Raw genomic sequence first — 6,288 nt, forward strand, 5'->3', positions numbered from 1 at the left:
AGATGTGTTTACTTATAAGAAAATGTATAAGGCGTCAGATAGGTGGCTTGCAGGGATAAGTAGCTTTGTTACCCTCTCATAGTTTACAGTTCACGGTTCGAGTTTCTGTCGCTGTTATGAAGCGAACTCATCAAAATTTTACCCTCTCATAGCTTACAGTTCACGTTTCACTTTTCTATCGTTGTTATGGAGCGAAATTCCTATATAAAAATAAACACCATAAAGCAGAATATAAATATGGGGAAATCGCGCAGAAATGCTTCAGGAAATTTGACATTGTAAAATGTTAACACGTAGAGAGTATATATAAATAAATAAATAAATAAATAAATAAATAATATATATATATATATATATATATATATATATATATATATAAGCACCTTGTTTTAACTGCTTGCTCTGCAGGTATCTTTCACGGTCGAGTTTCAATTAGCTATGTCCGACTTGTCTTCCCACGACGCGATTAGCGGCTCACCACGCAGCTGTCGAAAGCAGTAAATAATATACTAGGACCGATAAGCACATGGATTGTGCACTTGTGCACTACATTGTAAAACTTTGCACACGCGTACTACATAAGGTCCTGAAGAAGCTTTTGATATAGTGCCAAATAAACAGCCCCATCTGGTGGCGTACAGTTAATTTTTGCGGCAGTACGTTTTAATTTATTGAGTGTAGCTATCTTCAAGTTGTAATAAAATAAGGTTGAAGAAACAATGAAATGAAAAATGAAATGGTTAAAAATAATGAAAACTGTACGAGTGCACCTGTGAATTACAATTAAGGTAACCACAAGTTTAAATTATAGAATACGTTTAAACGTATGTTTGCATAAAGTGGGGAACTAATCTGAGCGTTAACGGACGATTATTGATTATAATATAGGTTCTGTGAAAATTTTATCAATATGACATATTTAACCAATCATTATGTCAAGCCACGGCAATTATGTATAGCTATATAATACGCATACACACACGCGCGCGCTGCTAGCGTTGCATAAATGATCTCCGTTGATCTCTCTGCATGTATGTGACTCACGCCTTGCGAAGGTACTGGGTGCATCATCTCACCAGATTATATCACGCATATCGATAACAGCGTTCTTGGAACTCTGGGTGCACGTGCGCTATTATTTGTTGCGAATATAGTACATCATTGACAGCGCCATCGTAACCATCATCGTTATCGCCGTTGTGATCATCGTCATCGCTGTCGTAATCATCATCGTTATCGCCGTCGTAATTATCATCGTCATCGCCGTCGTAATCATCATCGCATCGTCCGTCGTAATCATCGTCATCACCGTCGTAATCATCATCGTCATCGCCGTCGTAATCATCATCGTCATCGCCGTCGTAACCATCATCGTCATCGCGTCGTAATATCAATCCGTCATCGCCGTCGTAATCGTCATCGTTACGCGCCGTCGTAACCATCATCGTCATCGCCGTCGTAATCGTCATCGTCATCGCCGCGCTAAACATCATCGTCTGCGCGTAACGTCATCATCGTCATCGCCGTCGTAACGCATCATCGTCATCGCGTCGTCAACGCATCATCGTCATCGCCCGTCGTAATCATCATCGTCATCGCCGTCGTAATCATCATCGTCATCGCCGTCGTAATCATCATCGTCATCGCCGTCGTAATCATCATCGTCATCGCCGTCGTAATCATCATCGTCATCGCCGTCGTAATCATCATCGTCATCGCCGTCGTAATTATCATCGTCATCGCCGTCGTAACCATTATCGTCATCGCCGTCGTAATCATCGCCATCACCGTCGTAATCATCATCGTCATCGCTGTCGTAATCATCATCGTCATCGCCGTCGTAACCATCATCGTCATCGCCGTCGTAACCATCATCGTCATCGTCCGTCGAACCATCATCGTCATACGCCGCGTATCATCATCGTCATCGCCCGTCGTAACCATTCATCGTCATCGCCGTCGTAATCATCATCGTCATCGCCGTCGTAATCATCATCGTCATCGCCGTCGTAACTCATCGCATCGCCTCGTAAACATCCATCGCGTCATCGCCGTCGAATCGTCATCGTTACCGCCGTCGTAAACATCATCGTCATCGCTGTCGTAATCGTCATCGTCATCGCCGTCGTAACCAACATTGTCATCGCCGTCGCAACTGTAAGCATAATGATTCCTATTTGCGCGTCTCTCATATAAGGCGACACTGCTCTACGGTGTATGTAAATCTGTTATAAAATGGATCTCAGTACAAGTGCAAAAAACAATAGTTAACATCATCGTTATAATCAGAGGCATCAGGATTGTAAAAGTGGGGTGAGGGGGGGGGGCAAGCTGAACGCAAGCAAAAATGTTGGGGGCAAAATGTTGTAATCGCGTAGGCGCCAATCGAGCGCGTAGCGCGCGAGAACTAAATGGTGGGGGTCTAGGGCCGGTTCTACGACCCCTGGTGAGGTCCGGGCGCAAAGCTCTGAGCCTTTAGCATTTTTGAGGTGAAAAAACAAGCCTCTGTATGCCTTAAAAAGAGAAATAAACACGCTTGTTGCCCACTTCTGGTCCATATCCAAATCTTTTAAATATGGACCTAACTAAAATTTTACTGTAGTGGCGCTAGTGTTGAAAATAATAAGAATATTTATAGTGTTGAATATAAAGGCTATCCACGGAAAATTGCTGTTTTGCGGAAAAATAAATTGGGAAAATCGTAGTGGCGGAAATGAATAAGAAAGCGGAAAATTTTCCGCCAAACTTGGAAAAAAGGGTTGGAGGTCTGCCACTCAATGAGAATTCAAAATTACATAGACTAGGGTGTGAACCCAAGATTGAAAAGCAACATTTTGGCGCCTATGGTAGTAAAATTAATATTGTCATTACTCCTGTGAAACTGTTCATAAAACCAATGTAGAGGAGCTGACTGGGGGCAACTCGGGAGCAAGCTTTGACTGGGGGGTTATAATGCTGTAATATATATATATATATATATAATATATATATATATATATATATATATATATATACAACCGCCACTGGTTATAATGCTCAAAAACACAACATATATAACAGTAATCGCCATAAGTCATCGCCGTCCGCCGTCGTAATCATCATCGTCTATTGTCAGCGCCAGCCATTAGCGTAATTGTATTTTGGGAACTTGTCTGTGGCTAATGTATAGACAAATTATATTCATATAGATTGTACACAGGGAGGCAAGAATTTAGATTTGCTCATAATAACAGCTACCTACGTCAGTTACTTGACTTAGATTTGATATATATATATATATCAGGAGTACATAATAGGGTATGTAACTCCTGATACTCCCTATTATGTACTCCTGATATATAATATATATATTATATATGTATGTGTGTGTGTGTGTGTGTGTGTGTGTGTGTGTGTGCGTGCGTGCGTGCGTGCGTGCGTGCGTGCGTGCGTGTGTGTGTGATAAATAGATGGATAGATAAATTAGCTTACCTCTACTATCAGATATGTTGCCGCATGTGTTAGATTTAATCCCTGTCATATGTATTGCGTCCACGAGATGGCGTGATCTAGTCTCAAATAAAGGAGTTGAGTGACTGCCAAAATGCCGTGCATGTTTTGTTTGTGAAGCCTAACACAGAAACACTTGAATAGATACACAGAAACACTTGGACAGAGGCCAAGACGTAACACAGAGGCCAAGACATAACATGGTGTCAGAAACGGGATCAAGCAAGTAGAGTTCTCCCAAGTACATGCACGAAGTACTCACATCGAAATGGCAGTACAAGGATCATTCCACCGAAGTTTACTCACTCCGCAGACAAGGCCAACCTTGCAGTGCGCTGGAAGGAGATCCGTGAGGAATTTCAGATGTATCTTTGTCACTAGCGGTCAGAAAGCATTTCTGACCAACAGAAGGCTCAATGTTGTTATACAGATGGGAAAACAATACATCAAAGTTTTCCAGAACGATTTTGTATTTACAACAGCAGCAGACAAAGACAAGTATTTGTGATCGGAAAGTTTAACGGATATTTCGAACCAAAGAAGTTGGTACATCACGAAATTCCAGCGTCGAATGCAAGGACCGCATGAGTCTATTGCAGAATATGTAACAGACCTGCGTGAACTAGCAGCATTGTGTCAGTTTGGTGACAAGGAGGAGGACATGATCGCAGTACAGATCTCCAATGAGTAAGGACGAGGCGCTAAGCGTTAATTATGGATGAGGCGATCTGTCACTAAAGGACGTGATCAGAAAGTGTCAAAGTTTTGAACTGAGAAGTGAAAGTGAGCAACTACTGCACTTTGCAACTCCAAGAGTGTAGACGTTCAATGCAGTCCAAACAATTCGTGTCGACGACGAGGAACTGTCATGGTCATCAGCAGCAGCGTCAAGGTGAGGTCAACGCTTCAGTCGAGATGAGGGGACATGTGACAGTCGACTGGTCAACCGAGGATATTCATTCAGTCGTGGGCAACTATGGGAATGTTGTGAACAAGTGTGGTCGCTGTGGTTCATCTCATCCACAGAACAGATGTCCTGCCACGGTAAAAACGTGTGCAAAATGTAGCAGGCCAAATAACTTCGCGAAAGTGTGTAAGAACACCAGTAGAACTAGGCCCAGTGTCCATTTAATGAAACAGGAAACTCCGACACTGAGCAGCAGACTGACTTTGTGCATGTGTGGTGTAACACATAAGGACACTGATCAGAGGCATCAGTGGACTGTTAATGTAGTTACGGGTGTTCATGACATGTGTTAACTTTAAGATTGATACAGCAGCTGAAGTAAACACGCTTGTCATGAAAGACCTATGAGTCTCTAAAACACAAGCCAGTCATTAAACAGAGCACCACAGGTATTTTTGGTGAGGTAAGCAGAGGGTGACACCACTTGGGGTAACGTGTTTAAAGTGTAAGCACAAGGGCAAAATACACCAGATACAGTGTGAAGTCATAGATGGTAAAAATACCGAATCTGTTGTCCATGCAAGAAGTGTCAATATGAATCTAGTGAAGAGAGGCATGCAACAAAACAGGCTAAACAAGCTGTTTGAGCTACCAGAATCGATCAGAATTGTCCACAGAGTGTGCTGTAGATATCATTCATGAGTTTAATGATGTGTTTCAGGTATAGGAAAAGTGCACGGGTGAGGTTGAGTTAAAGCTGAGTTCAGAATGGCAACCCTGTTGCACAACCCCCCGCCCTGTCCCCATAGCCCTGCGAGCAGCTGTTCAAGCGAAAACTGCAGCAACTCGTTGACGATGAGATTATTGAGAGAGTCCCAGTAGGTACACCTTCATTATGGTGTAGTGCTCTACATGTAGTCCCAAAGGAAGGATGGGACAGTAAGACTAACGATTGACCCCAGAGACTTAAACCTAGCGCTTACAGAGGGAGTTCCACCCAACCAATACAGTAGACGATGCGCACAGAGATGTGGTAAAGCCAGATACTTTTCAGTGTTAGATGCGAATCAAGGATATTCCAGCTACAGCTAGACGAACGCTCCAAGGACTACAAAGTCTTCAACGAACCCTTCGTAGATTTCGGTACAGAAGATGCCAATGGGCATCACATCCGCGCCAGAATTGTTTCAAAGGATCTTCGGAGACATCTTCGAAGGTATAAAAGGCTTAGAAAAAATTGTGGATGATTTCCTAGTAAGCGGAGACACAATAGACGAACATAACAAGACACTTAGAGAGACACTAGAAAGAGCAAGAGAGAACAATGTGACATTTCGCTGACGGAAAACACTACAGCTATGTCCGACATGAAGTGAAAATACTCCGGACACAAGTTCAGCGAAAATGGAACAAAGATCGATGAAGAGAAGATTACAGCGATAGTGGAATGCCAAACCGCAAGTCAGTACCAGACATAGAGAGACTAATTGGGATGGTGACATACGTAGGAAAGTATCTAAAAAACTTGTCCTCAGCCACAGAGCCATTGAGAGACCTGATCAAGGAATCCAAGGACATAGACTTCATGCATTTTGACAAAGATCCATGAAGACGCGTTCAGTCAGATCAAGAAGCTGTTAACCAGTGCACCAGTACTCCGATACTACAGCCGGGAAGAGCCAGTAACGATTTCAGGAGACGCCAGTCAATCCGGAATAGGATGTGTCCTGTTGCAGATCAGCGACCAGTGGCATATGGGTCCAAGGCATTGACACCGCTGAATACGCGTATGCACAGATTGAGAAGGAATTGTTGGCAATTGTGTTTGCATTCAAGAAATCCACACATACGTGTACGGACGGACAGATGTCACTGTCGAGACAGACCATTTG

The sequence above is a fragment of the Priapulus caudatus genome, unplaced genomic scaffold (genome assembly GCF_000485595.1).
Source record: "Priapulus caudatus unplaced genomic scaffold, Priapulus_caudatus-5.0.1 Scaffold78, whole genome shotgun sequence".
Taxonomy (NCBI): domain Eukaryota; kingdom Metazoa; phylum Priapulida; class Priapulimorpha; order Priapulimorphida; family Priapulidae; genus Priapulus; species Priapulus caudatus.